General features: G+C 42.9%; 1 pseudogene; it reads right to left on the reverse strand.

Annotated features, from left to right (window-relative positions):
• Nucleotides 1–3,284: 3,284 nt before the first annotated feature.
• On the reverse strand, nt 3,285–3,402 carry LOC126238454 (5S ribosomal RNA; annotated as a pseudogene).
• Nucleotides 3,403–16,356: the final 12,954 nt, after the last annotated feature.

Here is a 16,356-nt window from a genome sequence, read left to right on the forward strand (position 1 = left end):
ACTGCTGTAAAAGAGTACCGTATCGTTACAATTAAACTTTCGCTACTTGAGACAGTGTAGAGGGAAAACTGTTTCCCGTATGAATACCCAACTTTATAGAAATGATGTTCACACTGTGCGCTACAGGATTTACATCGTCAGTAGCGTTAGTGACTCGACTTGCCTTTAGCCGCCGGTACTGGTACGACGACGTGGGGCTGAAATACTAGCATCAGTGTGCGTTACAGTTGCAGGCAGTCAACATGTATCTGGATAAGGTGAGAAGTATAGTAACCAAACAACAGCAATAGTGCTGCTGTTCTTCGCGTGTATCGATGCACTGAAGGAATACAGAGAGGTCCTCTTTCTGCACCGGGGGTGAAGAACGTGATACGAAAGCTCGAATTACCTGGCGATTTGGGGATTGATCCTGGGAGATGCCGAGGGCCAATCCCGCCACAAATTGTTGAAAAAGTCACTGTTGCCATAGGCGAGAAGGCTGGACGTAATGTGCAATCTTCAAGCAGTGCACGAACTATGTCACGACAACTGAAAATTTAGTAATCCACTGTAGTTTCGAGGAGCAGTACTCCAATCTCTAGTGCCGCTACAGGTTGTCGCTGTACAGATGGCCGTCACACTGAACAACTTTTGTAACATGGAACGTAAACATAGTACGCAATTAACAAATGTTACCTACTGTTGTAGAAATTAAAATATGTTCCTTTGAATGGTTTATTCGTTATTTTTCTTCCGAATGTCCTTACAAACTTTTTCACACATTGTCATATTCCTGCACCACTCGTTTGTTATGGAAGCCCTCTCAAGTAGCTAAAGTTTAATTATAACCACCTTGTATTCCAAGATATCTGCTGTTGTAGGCAGTAACGACTGAATAATAAGTTTGAGCATTTTGACTATGTTGCCATTGTGTTCAGCAGATGCTGATGTAACGGACATGACTAATTTCTTGACATTAATCTCACTAACACGCTTATGACAAAACTTTTTGCGGCTGTCGTCATATAACCTTGCGAACTATCAAATGGACTCCAGATAGAGGGACCAGTCGGCAACTGGGACGGTGAGAGCGCAGGCAATCACCTCTCCCTGGGCCTGGCCTTCACCAAGGGGTAGCAAGAGCCCTACCTATCGACCCGGGTGCTGGGAATTTCACATTACTCTCTCTCTCTCCTCCCGCACAGGACATGAAGGCCCAAAGGTACCAACCGGCCGCCGTGTCATCCTACAGGCGTCATTGGATGCGGATATGGAAGGGCATGTGGTCAACACACCGCTCTTCCGCCCGTATGTCAGTTTCCGAGACCGGAGCCGCTACTTCTCAATCAAGTAGCTCCTCAGTTTGCCTCACAAGGGCTGAGTGAACCCCGCTTGCCAACAGCGCTCGGCAGACCGGATGCATCCAAGTGCTTGTCCAGCCCGAAAGCGCTAACTTCGGTGATCTGACGGGAACCGGTGTTACCGCTGCGGCAAGGCCGTTGGCACACATTACTCAGTTCCCCTTTATGTGTCAAACGTGTTAGCCGGCCTTCAGGCACACACAGAGAGCAACGAAGAGAAAAAGGGTAACCTCAAACGGAGGATGACTAGAGAAGTCAGAACAAGAAACGAGAAAACAGAAATGAAATCCACCTAAATGTTCCAATACTTTCACAAGTTTTGGTTTGTCCACAGTACACAAGACACGGTCCCCAAGGGAGGTGAGAAAGAATAGTAGGAGGATAGACATGCAGCACGGAAAAGGAAGGAGTACTGCAAGGGCAGAGACCTCATGTGTGTCAAGCACGTAAGAGTAGCGAGTTCCCTGGGAGGTGGGGGAGAGGGGGGGCTTCAAGTTCGTTGACATCTATGAAATCAACTTCTCCTTCAATTTCTTCATACAAAAATTGTGACACGTTTTCACAGCTGACTCCACTATATTACTTGCAAATGGCAGAATGTTTCAGAGCTGATTTTATGCAGGAGCACGCTGTGCCACTGCTCAAGTTACATGAGCGCAAAACAAAATGAACAAGTAATTCAGGTGCTGGATCTTGGCTCATTACAACAGACCTCGGACTGTGGTTACTGTGAGTCCAGTCCCACTTCTCAGGAGATTTCCAGTTTCACATCGAACTTTGGACTTGCTGGTAGCTCCGAAACGAATGATATTTCACAGTATGTTTTGTGGGTGGCAACTTTGCAAGATTAAGTTTGCTTTATGTGGCAAACTTGGTGAATAACTGGTACCGCAAATCGTCTGGCGTATAACACATCCACTATACAACGCGATAATAAACTGTTCATCAGCTGTTATTATCAGTGGTAGCATCTGGTTTCTTGAACGTGCCAAGCGCGGAATTGGATTTTCATGTTTCTTAGTAACGTTACAAAACTTTTTAATTAACCGAAAAAAGCGGATGTTGTATTACATCCACTGGCGGTATAAGTTAACAGAACATATTCACAGTCGAAATTGAAGAATGCAGTGCGAAACCACTTGTCCGTCTATACTTCCTCTTCCTGGTTTTAGAAAGAAGTTTCGATGCCTTGTCCTAAACCAGTCATGAACACGAGGTCAACATCTCCGTCTAGACCACACTTTCAAGACAGTCGTTTCTTGAGATGGCAGGTGTTACAATCACAATGTCAGCACCTTCTAGCTCTTGGTCCACCTCAAAGCTTTAGTCGAGAAATCTGAATTCTTGTTTCGTTCTTTGTGTAAAGACCCTGTCCCTGGACCCTGGATTACTATCTCTCATTTAAAAAACTACAACTTCAGTAGAACAATGTTTCCTAGATCTATGAATTATCTCAGGGTTGTCCCTCGCAGTGGTGTTCATCAAATACGTTATCAAATTTAGATCAAAACTGACGATGCAGGTAAGAAACATAACTTTGGACTATTGATTTGAAGGAAACATTTCGAGACCAACGTACTTCCTGTATATGGTACCTTCCGTCAACGTCAAAAAACTTTTTCAATGTAGCTGAGTTCACATTCTTCAATGGAACAAAGGCATTGCAGAACGAAGATTTTGTTCTTTTTCGCATGTTTCTTTTTATGAGAATAGAGACATTGGATCAAGAGCAATTCACATTTCAGAAGGGCTTCCAATCCTTTTTCTAAAAACTAAACTTCTACACTCCTCCCTAAGCCCATAGGCGTCACTGGATGCGGATATGGAGGGACATATGGTCAGCATTCCACTCTCTCGGCCGTATGTCAATTCCCGAGAGCGGAGCCGCTACTTCTCAATCAAGTAGCTCCTCAGTTTGCCTCATAAGGGCTGAGTGCACCCGCTTGCCAGCAGCGCTCGGTAGACCGGATGGTCACCCATCCAAGTACTAGTCCAGCCCGACAGTGCTTAACTTCGGTGACCTGACGGGAACCGGTGTTACCACTGCGGCAAGGCCGTTGACCCAATCCTTTTTCACTCTTGTTTCATTAAACATACCCTTTGGAAAAAAGTTAAAGGATAATCGAGGAATAAATGCAATGTTTTCCAGTAATAATTCCTACGTTAGTAACGTTGTTATTGCTGTTGTTGTGGTGTTCAATCCAAAAACTGGTTTGATGTAGCTTTCCGTACTGCTCTATCCTGTGCAAGTCGACAGGACTTTTCTGCTCCAGTTTTACAGGGCGTTTGTGCGACTTCGGCTCGATTGTGGGAGCACGGTGTATGGGTCTGCGAGGCCTTCTTACTTAAAAATGTTGGACGTTGTGCACCATGAAGGGCTTCGGTTGGCCACTGGGGCATTCAGAACTAGCCCCATACCAAGCCTCTGTGCAGAGGCTGGTGAACCGCCACTTCATATGCAGCGGCTGCTACTTACGGTGCGCCAGGCGTATAAAACTTTGTCCGCACCATACACACCTGAATAGCATACCGTTGCTCAGCTTCCTCAGGCACGGCTATTTCATAACAGGCAACGAGCGACGCGGCCCTATGGGATTCGCGCACAGGATTCTCTCTCTGCGATGTATATGGCTGGTCTTCATGTTTTCCGTCGCGGTTGGAGCAGATTTCCACCTTGGCTCCTCCGGAGACCCAGACTTATTTTAGATTTGACTAATTTTAAGAAAGATAGTACACCGGATTTTAAATTCCAATCTCAGTTTTTTAACATTTTAGATGCGCATCACTATTTTAACGTCGTTTACAAAAAAAAATGTTCAAATGTGTGTGAAATCTTATGGGACTTAACTGCTAAGGTCATCAGTCCCTAAGCTTACACACTACTTAACCTAAATTATCCTAAGGACAAACACACACACCCATCGTCGTTTACACTGATGGCTCCAAACAGGAGAATTTCCTTGGCTGCTCTGTAGTGTTCCCTTATCCTGTTACCCAGATTCACCTCCTTGATGAATATACCGTTTTCGCAGCGGAGCTCCACGCGATCCTGAAGGCACTGGAGCGTTCGGGGCAATCGATTTCTCCTCTGCTCCGATTCTCTTAGTGCCTTACAATCCTTTCAGAACCTGTACCCAACTGAGGAGGCGGTCCAGCTGATATATGACCAACTGTACTTGCTCCAACGGCGGGGTAAGGAGGTGTCCTTCTGCTGGGTGGCTGGTCATGTAGGAATATGGGGCAATGAACAGGCCAATCGGGCTGCCAAGGAAGCCTGCAGAGAGCAGGATGTGGTCCAGTGTCCTGTCATTTCGGCACTCTACAAGAAGTGCATGGAGTTGTGGGAGGAAGAATGGCTGGCGGTGACGGCCAATAAACTGCGGTTGGTGAAGTCAACAACTCGGCCGTGGCGTTCCTCCTGCCGGTTGCTCAGACGGGAAGAAGTGGCCCTCACGCGTCTTCGGATTGGGCACTGTCCTCTCACACATAGCTTTCTATTACGGCGGGAGGATCCCCCAATTGTGATACTTGTGGTGTGCACATCTCTGTCCGGCATATTTTAACAGACTGCATTTTATACCGTGATGCAAGGGCAGAAGCAAAAGTTGATGGGGATCAGCCCTGTGTTTTAGCTAATGATGAGACGTGTGTGTCTAGGATTTTAAAGTTTTGTGATGTGTCTGGACTCTGGCCTAAACTTTTAGGTTGGAGGTTTTAGAGTATTGCAAAGTGGCTGGCTCCTCCCTTTTTTTCCTTGCGGTCAGCCAGCCACTTCTATCACGTTATTTTAGCTCCATCTACCACTTTCTTCCTGTGTTGTCCATGTTTTACTGCTGACAGCATGCTTCGTCCCACGCTTCGGTGTGGATAGGCACATATTTTTCCAGGTTTTTTACCTGTGTTTACGTTCTGTTTTATCTTACTGTTCTGAGTATTTTCTGGACACCCGTCTCAATCTGTTACTGTCCGCAGCTCGTGGTCGTGCGGTAGCGTTCTCGCTTCCCGCGCCCGGGTTCGATTCCCGGCGGGGTCAGGGATTCTCTGCCTCGTAATGACTGGGTGTTGTGTGATGTCCTTAGGTTAGTTAGGTTTAAGTAGTTCTAAGTCCTAGAGGACTGATGACCATAGATGTTAAGTCCCATAGTGCTCAGAGCCATTTGAACCATTTGAACCAATCTGTTACTGAGCGGGCACTGAAGACCTTGCCGTCGTGCACCCATACAACCCTCTCCATCCATCCATCATCTGCGAATAACTACTGCAACCTACGTCCATCTGAATTTGCTTACTGTATTCATCTCTTCATCTCCCTCTGTGATTTTTACCCTCCACACCTCCCCCCAGCACTAAATTCGTGATCTCTTACTGTCTCTAAATGTGTCCTGCCAACCGATCCCTCCTTCTAGTCAGGTTGCGGCACAAATTTCTTTTGTCCCCTGTTCTGTTCAATACCTCCTAATTAGTTACAAGAAATACTCATATAATCTTCAGCATACGTCTGTGGCACCACATTTCAGAAGCTTCTATTCTCTTCTTGTCTAAACTGTTTACCGTCCATGTTTCACTTCCATACATGGCTATACTCCGTTCAAATACGTTCAAAATGACTTTCTAACACTCAAATCTGTATTTGTTGATAACAATTTTTTCTTCTTCAGTAAGGCTTTTCTCGCCATTGGAAATCTGTATTTTATATCCTCTCTACATCGACTTTTATCAGCAATTTTGGTGCTCAAATAAGAAAACTCATATATTACTTTAAGTGTCTCATTCCCTAACTCAATTCCCTCCGCCTCACATGATTTAATTCGACTATAATGTCATCGGAAAACCTCAAAGTTTTTATTTCTTGTCACTGAACTATAATATCTGTTCCAGATTTTTCGTTGCTTCCCTTTTCAGTTTGCTCAATGTACAGAAGAGTAACGTCTGCGGTAGGCTACAACCCTGTATTATTCCCTTTTCAACCACTGTTTCCCTTTCAAGTATGTCAACTCTTCATAATTGCCATCTGGTTTCCGTAGAAGTTGTAAACAGCCTTTCTCTAAGTCTAGTAATGCTAGAAGCACAGGTCTGCCTTTCGTTGAGATATCTTCTACGATAAGTCGTAAGGTCACTGTTGCCTCGCGTGTTTCTACATTTTTCTGATCCTCCCTGAGATTAGCGTCTACCGGATTTTTCATTCTTATGTAAAGAATTCGTGTTAGTATTTCCGAACCATAACTTATTTAGTCGAATTAAGTCGGGTGATGTTGAGTGTATTAGATTAGGAAATGAGACACTTAAAGTAGTAAAGGAGTTTTGCTATTTGGGGAGCAAAATAACTGATGATGGTCGAAGTAGAGAGGATATAAAATGTAGACTGGCAATGGCAAGGAAAGCGTTTCTGAAGAAGAGAAATTTGTTAACATCGAGTATAGATTTAAGTGTCAGGAAGTCATTTCTGAAAGTATTTGTATGGAGTGTAGCCATGTATGGAAGTGAAACATGGACGGTAAATAGTTTGGACAAGAAGAGAATAGAAGCTTTCGAAATGTGGTGCTACAGAAGAATGCTGAAGATTAGATGGGTAGATCACATAACTAATGAGGAGGTACTGAATAGGATTGGGGAGAAGAGGAGTTTGTGGCACAACTTGACCAGAAGAAGGGATCGGTTGGTAGGACATGTTCTGAGGCATCAAGGGATCACCAATTTAGTATTGGAGGGCAGCGTGGAGGGTAAAAATCATAGAGGGAGACCAAGAGATGAATACACTAAGCAGATTCAGAAGGATGTAGGTTGCAGTAGGTACTGGGAGATGAAGAAGCTTGCACAGGATAGAGTAGCATGGAGAGCTGCATCAAACCAGTCTCAGGACTGAAGACCTCAACAACAACAACTTATTTAACATATATTTCGGTAGTATTCACTCCTGACAGCACCTGCTTTCTTTGGCATTGGAATTATTACATTTTTCTTGAAGTTTAAGGTTACTTCGACTGTCTCACACATCTTGCACACCATGTGGAAGAAGTGTTTTTTATGGCTGGCTCTCCCAAGGCTGTCAGTAGCTCTGAAGGAATGTCGTCTACTCTCGGTGCACTGTTTCCACTTTGCTCTTTCCTTGGTCTCTTAAATTCTTCTCTCAGTATCGTTTCTCCCACGTCATCTTCACCTACGTCCTCTTCCAGTTTTATAATACTGCCTTGACGTTCATTATCTTGTATAGATCCTCTATATATTCCTTGTATCCTTCAGCTCACCCTGTTTTGCTTAAGACTGGCTTCCCACCTGAGCTCTTAATATTCATACAGCTATTTCTCCTTTCGCCAAAAACCTGTTTAATTTTCCTGTAGCGGTATTTATCTTTCACCTAATGATGCATGATTATAAATCCTTACATTTGTCCTCCATACATTCCAGCTTATCCATTTTGCACTACCTATCGGTCTCATTTTTTAAACATTTTTATTGCCTTTCGTCTGCTTCTTAAACAAATGTTTTTTATGCACAAAAATCTCAAGTTTAACGATGTACGGGTGCTCTACCATAGGTCTGTACAGGTCACGGTGAAAGTGACATGTGTACTGTGCCTCGCAAATTAAGAGAGTGTGATGTAATCCAAGTTATACGACATGTTCTGTCTACACGCTGGTGAATGTACAAAAGTAACACAGAGGAAGCCCCAGTTCTTAACATAAATATGGTGAAGAACACTTAGCTCTCTGGTGGAAAAAGTTGGCATCTGACAAATCTTCAAATCATGTCAGCAAGTGCCTCAGCGCATAATTTGCAGCTGGCAATAGACCGAAAGTTATAACAGCTTCTGCAGTGAGTTCAGTTTCCTCTGGTTCTTGACTAATTAAAACTTTGATTGGAGTCATCGTGGTTGACTCATGAGGAAGTTGATTCATCGCTAACTCGAAATCCTTGACATACATATCAAGTATGCCTTTTGTAGCAGTAGATTCTATAAAGCCTTCCAAGCTCTCTTATGAAACTCGCTACTGGGTTTCCTTGTGGATGGTAGGTGGCAGTATATATATCTTTATTCCTCTTCCTCGGTAAGATTCCTCTCCATTTATTTGAAATGAACTGCCTCTCGTTGCGTAAAATCACGTGTTACACATACTCAACCGCAAATGAGAAATGGATGACAAGAACTTCCGCAACAGAACTCCTAGTAGCCTTTTCCAGAGTTTGACGTATTTCGACTCAAACTTGATGGCTATATGGGTGTAGTGGGGGATAACGGGAGAAATGGGAACGTCTTGTTTTGTGGAATGTTTTGCCTTCTGGCGCTTCACAATAATTGCCAGTACTTTCTCAGCTGCCTGTCCATGCTGTTAAAGTAGACTTTCTCCTTACGTTTGCTATTGCACTTTCCTGGACCAAACTGCAAGTAGCTCATGTGGGTGTACAAGATCAGCTTATTTATCAACTCTTCTCGCCCACACACCACTCATCATGATCCGTTTGGTTTCCTATGGAGGAATAATACATTGTGTCTCAGCGGATAAAACTGCCTCAACGCTGGGAAATCCTTATTATGAATCGTCTCTTTTATCACCATTATGGTTGGAGGAAGGCAACGGCAAACCACCTCCATTTTGAACTTGCCTAGTACGGCGGTGCGGGTTTGCCGTGTCGTTCCCCTACGCTCTGTCAAGAAGCATGGGACTTTATTTCCATATGAGAAATAAAAAAACAATTTGAGGTAAAATCGCACTATCTCTCAGTCTCATGTGGTGCTCTGTCTTATTCTTGTCCTACGTTTTGCAAGGCATCATCAATGAAGATCTTATACACCGCACTTATCAAGAACAGGATATCACATATGTTATTAATTTCCTCCTTTGTGCCCTGCATTAATCCAGCTCAACTCGCGAGCATGATAATGCATCGGCAATGGTGCTGTCTTTACCAGGAATGTAATTAATTTGAAACGAAAGTTCCTGTAGGCAGAACTTCCAACGAGACTTTATGTGAGATCAGAAATTCCAGGGCCTTGTACTCTATGGTAGTTCTTTCATACAAACAGTACCAAATTTTTGGAATGCATAGACTATGGCTAAGGCCTCAAATTCTGAAACAGAATAGTTATGTTCACTCGTGTTTAGCACAAGGCTGCCAAATGCTATTCTTTATTACTCATTTATTCCATTCACATCCACTTACTAGAACACCTCCACCACATCTTTCATTTTGCTGCAGTATGAAGCAACATGGTATGGAAAGCTCAGATCAGGGTGGGACAGAATGGACACATTTAGTAAAGCTCGCTTCAGCTCAGTGAATTGTATGTTAGAATTCTCATCCCACTCGCAGCACACGTTTTTGCCTATAAAGGCGTGAAGATCTCAATTCCCAGAAATATCCAGTATAAATTTATTAGTCGAAGGGAGCTCCTCAACTGCTTCATGGTCGTTGGGAGCAGGAACTTCTGTACTCACTTCAATATTTTTCCGTCAGGACAGATTCCATGCTTTTCCTGTGGAATTTTTGCAACAACTCTTCTGGGGTCTTCGGACGATCCGTTTCAGATAGTGATTATTTGATGGGACTTGAGCACCAGTCTGAACACGTCATCCCTCTTTGGGACAGAAGACTGTTGTAACTACTGCTTGCCCTTTCAATATTCCCTTGTTCCAACATTTGTGTAATTTGTTATTCTACTTGCTATTCATAGATCAGTCAAAGCTGTATGGCTGTAAGAAAAATTTATGTCCCTTAACGATAAATTTATATCCAAAATTCTTAAAAGTATCAGACTAAAGACTTTTCAGGGTCTGTTAACATGTCGCTGAGCTTCTCACGGCTGTCATTCGGGTTGTATCATATCCTGAAAACCTTAAGACATGTAAAAATTTGTCAAGCTCTGCCACACCTGTCTTACATTTTTCCACATTTTCAAAGGGATAATCTGTTGTAGTATGGCGAGCCATCCTTGGAGGGAATTCATGATTACTAATCAATGCTTGGCACCATCTTGTTGGAATTGAGACTGGTTTTGTGCTGTACTGTGGCGACGGAAATTTCTTATCTGCCTGTATCAATAATTGCAGCATGGTCTAGCATAAACTCCACACCTAGTATGTTTTTTGTCATCGACTGTGGAATTATTATGGCATTTGTGGCGAACGTCACAGCCTGACACATGAAATCAAATCTCACCTGCTATTTCATTTCACCGATCTTGTCCTTAAGTTCTCCTCCCGTCCATGTTTTTTGCAGTGGGAAAGCCATCCACTCCTATGCTAGCTCAAAGGCAAAGAATGTGGTTTCCGAAGTTCCATTTATGAATCTGCCCAGGTCCATTGTAGTGGAAAGTTTTAATGACAGGACACACTGCTTCGTTGGTATTTTCACCTTGGCCAATAGGTCGTCTCTGACCTCGTTATACATTATCACACTCAGACTGTACAAATGGGCCCTACCTGCACTCGTTTTCTGCTTATTATTTAGTCAAGTTTGTTGAGTACATTCTGGATCTGTGTTCATGTTTCAACTATTTACACTGCTTCGTTTTCTCACTCTCTCAGCTATTTTCGTGCGCCGTTTCCCATACATGATCTCCCATTGCAATGTTTGGGTCTCTGATTTCGCCAATTATTCCTTTCATTTTGATACCAGTTGCCATTGCTGCTTACACCCCATTCATGACCACGTCCTCCTGGGAATTCCCTTTCCGTTGTAGATTACACTCTCCTATCTTACCGCATGTACTCATCGAGATCTGTCACTATTAATTTAAATTCCTCCCGGTCATTATTTTGAACACAGAGCAGGGACGTCTTATATTCTGTTAACATCACGTTTAAGAAGAACTGAATCATCTCATCATTACTGTATGGGTAGTGAAAATGCCGATTTCGTTTTAGTATTTCGTCGAAACACTTTAAGTAAGATTGCAAGCATGTTGCTACCAGTGATGTGGCTTATATGATGCTTAGTTGCAACCTGTTATGTTCCGCGAGAGACCAGTATAGCTTCATAATTTCTGATTCAAATTCTGCAAAGATTGTCAAGCGTATAGTAGGTGGTAAAGCTTTCGAGATTATATTCCCCCTCGTGTGGCTATTCATGAATTCCAACATTCTTTTAATGGACAAGAGTTTGCTAAGTTACCCTTAAACTGAACAATCTACATCTTAATATGCAAGTCTCCGCCTGCAGTGTAGGTTAGGAGTATCCTCGGCGAGAAAAATGCCTGCCATCGAAGATCTGCCCCCTGACTGACATGGTCCTCGATGCTACACATGATTCTCTCACAATGGCTCCATCTTATATAGCTAACAGTGAGCCACAAGGTTCTGAATTCTCACAAATATCCGACTCACTATTGACTTTGCACCAACTCTCTGCTAGAAGTACTAGAAACTCCGCAACTCACGGTCCCTTAATCCCCACCTAAGCTTTTCTAGATCTCGTTTGCGCAAAGCAAATTCTGAAGTTTCAGAAAATCGAACCGGTTCTGTAGCTTAAGATTCAATGCACTCTTCCAGAACCTTCATTCTTTCTCCGAATTTGACTCAGCTTGGGCCAGACTGGCCACTCTTCTTTCTCCTGTTTCTGAAAAACCGATCAGTTTTCTGTCAACGGATTTGAATTGGCTGTCGAATTATTCACATAGCACTGCCATCTGTTCCCTAAATCTTTTTCTATCCTCCTGCGCTTCTTTCCGACCTACTTCCAGTTTTATCCTAACTGCCTTAACCTTCTCCTCTCTCCTTGGCTTATTTCCTATCTGTATTGTCCTTCCTGCATCTCTTCTCTGCTTTCCTACGGATCTCCTGCCCTTCTTTCCTGTCTGTTTCTGCTTTCTCTAGCACTTGTTTGACCCAGTACGGAATATCCCCTGTGTTAAATTTGAGCTGCTGTGTGCCACAATCGACTTTTTTTTCACAAGTCGTTTAGTTGTCCTGCGGTTTTCTGGGTTTCAGGAAGCGCTGTTGCTACCGATGCCTCCCCCTCAGAAAACTGCGATAGGACGTCCCCTGCTTCCACTGAATCCCACTGGCTTAAAACTTTCCTTGCCTCTCCAGATCACCTTCGAATAGTCCTATCTATGTATGAAGGAAGTGTAATAGAAATCTACCATACACTCAACTACTGCTATCATAAATTTAACATGACCCTGAACACAAAAATACCGTTATATGTAACACAAAAAAATCTTCTCACACAACGGAAATTTTCTCAATAGAATCTCCAAAAATACACGCGCAACAAAATAAATGAATTATAAATAGCACACACTGCGCATGTTCCACTCTAGCACATGCTGTGGCTACGGATTAATGTCAAATCAAATACAAAATGGGACAAAAGAATGGTCGCTAAATCTTTTTGCAGCCTAAGATGTGTCTCACTGTGCCGTCCTAACTAAAGGATACCAATTGAAATCAAAAGTAAAATACTGGCAGGCTCAACATTAAGTTAAGTATGTGTCGTTTCTGACTGGGAAGCCAGACTGCTCTTGATTTGCGTTATGATACGACGTTGCTATAAACATGTTGGTGTTTATTAAATCTGAATACTGCAAGGCCGTTAGCCAAACTATTATGAGACGACACACAGCAAAGTTATAATCCTAGGGGAAGTCGACAAGACTTTCCACACTAGTCAATAATCAAATCTACAATCATGCAAGACCAGTAAGTGCAACGCTTGTTACCTTCACTGAGTAGTAAGTACCTGATTGGCAAGTTTGGCCACTGTGTCCAACATTAACAATGTCACAATGAGAACAACAACAAGCTATATTTATTATTATGGGACGCGTAATCATAGAAAAATCTGCTTATAACAAATTTTTGCTTGCTGTAATTGATGTGTGACAATCCACAAGAAGTTGACAGAGAGCAAACTTCTCTAACGCTAACACTTTGGGGAGGTGGCAAATTATACAGAAGACTGCATGGAGAAAGTGCAGTATCATTGGGCACCTAGCGAATTCAGAGTTAGTGAGATAAGTATCACAAATTAAAGTCAAATCGGCAGCTCAAGTCATGTACCAGAACAAGTAAGTTGCGAGCTGCGCAGACTATACGAGTAGATCGCTCTACAGCGGAATGCGACGCTTACATTTCCCCAAAACGAGCCAAGTACATGCCCATCAGCATCAGATGCCAGCCAGGATATGTATAAACGCGATACTTACTTGTTAGTTCTCTCTCCTCAACTCTATATTTTCAAAAACTCTACATGGAAGAGACGAATGAATGCTGTTGCCTATATGACAGACGAAAATATCGCTTATTTCACGAGAGAAAAAAAAAGGGAGTGGAGGTCGGGGGACTGCAGCAGAAACTTCCCACTCTTGTCATGCAAAATGAACAATAACAAACAAAACGTTGGTACTGGCCTGAAGCAGTGTCTCCTCAATCGGCCAGCTTCTTTGTGCAAAGCATGGTTGTAGCTGCGACACGTGCCATTGGATGCACCAAAATTTTGGGAATGAAAGCAACCAACTCTTGCGTACATGACAGGTGGCACTGCAGCAACTCATCCTTCCATATTCATTCTGAAACGGGGATAACGATACGCCCATCTATTCTCTGGGGACAGCAGTGGTGGTTTAAAAATGGCTCTGAGCACTATGGGACTTAACATCTATGGTCATCAGTCCCCTAGAACTTAGAACTACTTTAACCTAACTAACCTAAGGACATCACACAACACCCAGTCATCACAAGGCAGAGAAAATGCCTGACTCCGCCGGGAATCGAACCCGGGAACCCGGGCGAGGGAAGCGAGAACGCTACCGCACGATCACGAGCTGCGGACAGCAGTGGTGGCATGGTGCCCTCTACCACCAGCGAGGGCTGGTGTTAGCTCTGACCAAAACAGCACAGAGTAGCCCGCAGCTCAACTTCTGTGAAAATTGCCCGTGTCCCCTTGCAGGCTCACTTCTCGTAAGGAGACTGACTGACTGCCTCCTGCTGAACAGCATGAACCTGAGACCACGCTGGAAGTGCAACTTCTCAGTGAGAAATATGCAAAGCTTTCCTCTTAGTAAATATATACAATATTCACAACAAAATCACCTGTAAATAGTTGCAAAAATATGAAACAACATCTCTTCACAATATGTGACAGTGATGTCACAGGTTTTAAGTTCCAGAAGCTGGCACCCACTGCCGATGCACACTGTCAGGTACTAGTCTTGCAGTACAGTTTTGAGATCCAGTAACTGTCAACCACTGGTCATAGACACTGTCTGAATGCCTATCTGAATGTGTCAACTATCGCTGATTGTTTTCTGCTGTAAAGCATGAACCTGAGATCGCGCTCGGAATACACCTTCTCGGCTAGAAAAGTGCGGAGCTTTCCTCCTTAGTAACTATATCCAGTATTCACAATAAAACCATCTGGAAACAGTGACAGTGCTTTCTTAGCATCGTAGTTTCCATTGGTGATAGCATAAATTAATATTATCAATAGAAGATGACAAACGTATTGCAAATGGGCCAATTTGTTCAATTTTAGCTATAACATGGTGAAATGGGGCGCAATTTACTAAATTTTTGCCGTAACATGGTCATTTTTGGAAATACGATATTGCAATGTCTGTGTTGTCCGAAAGAACAATGCATCACTCACTTTTGACTAAATTACTGCCCTTGTGTGGGTTTAAATATAAAACCCCTGCAGATGTTCGTCATTGTCAATAAACAGAAATGTCTCCTCTTACAAAAGAGACATGGAGAGTAGTCAGTTTGTTGCTGTGACTACCACAATACAAGGATTAAAGCGAATGCTACGTCGGTTTCGTCGCTGATGGCCAGAAGGCAGTGAGTTCTGTCCAGTCTAGCATACGCGCTCCGAGCCGGAGCAGTGAGCGCTAAGGAGCGTTTCCGTGAAAAACCAGCTTATCTGTTCCCCTGTTACTACTTTCAGTTAACAGACAAGAATACGATAAGAATCATGAAATGAGTTTCAACGTTCAGTGGGAGTTCACTGTTGCATAAAAAGTGAACTGGAAATCTGCGAAGGTCTGCTGCCTTGTCATGGACGTCCGCACAAATTTTACCCAAGAAGTTTGCCGGATCTCTCCCCAACTGAGAACGTTTGGAGCATTATTGGCAGTATTCTCCAACCATCTCGGCATTTTGACAATGTAACACGCCATTTATAAAGAATCTGGCGCGATATGCTTCACGAGGACATCCAACAACTCTTAATTAATTCCAAGGCGAATAACTGTTTACTGCTTGCATAAGAGCCAGAGGTGGACCAAACCGTTATTGATTTGTTCAATTTGCGACTCTCTCTTGAATAATTCATCCAATTTTTCTGCAATTGTAATCATTTGTTTTTCTGTACTTGTACGTCACATCTACTCATTTCCGCCGCTTTCGGATAATTCCTGTGTGGTGTGTCTTTTTTCTTGTGTTAGAGTCTATAAGTGGTGCAACTGTTACGCAGTTGTCAGTGCAGTACGTATGACAGATAGGCATTTCAGTTCAAATACCGCTCGGGCACACAGTTATAGTCACATACAGTCATAGCAACACATGCTCTAATTACAATAAAACTTTTAATTTTCAAAACATTATAACCATGGTAGTTCAAGATACAATAACGCACATACTGAATGGCCGATAATACCGTGTAAAAGTACAGTGTGCAGTTTGTCGTTAAATTGTGAGTAAAAAATGTTAAGTTTTAAATTTTCCTGGGTTTTCTCTGGAGATACTCCAACGTTTATTTGGAAATTACGTACCTTTAAAAAAAAAAAAACATGATGCGTGATGGAATTTTAAGTCTGAGAAGAAAACAGGCACTGACCTTAGCTGAATTCCAAACTGTGAGCTTGGCTACGGGAGCTCAGACGTCAACCATTCATCCATCAGCACCAGGAAAAGTAATAAGTCACTTAACTGCAAGCTATTAGGAATAATTATTGGAACTGGACACATTTTGATACTGAAATGAGACAACTTTGGAATGACGAACAGTAAAACATATACTCTTTATACGTGCTTTTACAGTTTTTCGGATTAACAAACTGTACCTAAGTACCTAGTGA

This window comes from Schistocerca nitens, chromosome 2 (genome assembly GCF_023898315.1).
Source record: "Schistocerca nitens isolate TAMUIC-IGC-003100 chromosome 2, iqSchNite1.1, whole genome shotgun sequence".
Lineage (NCBI taxonomy): Eukaryota > Metazoa > Arthropoda > Insecta > Orthoptera > Acrididae > Schistocerca > Schistocerca nitens.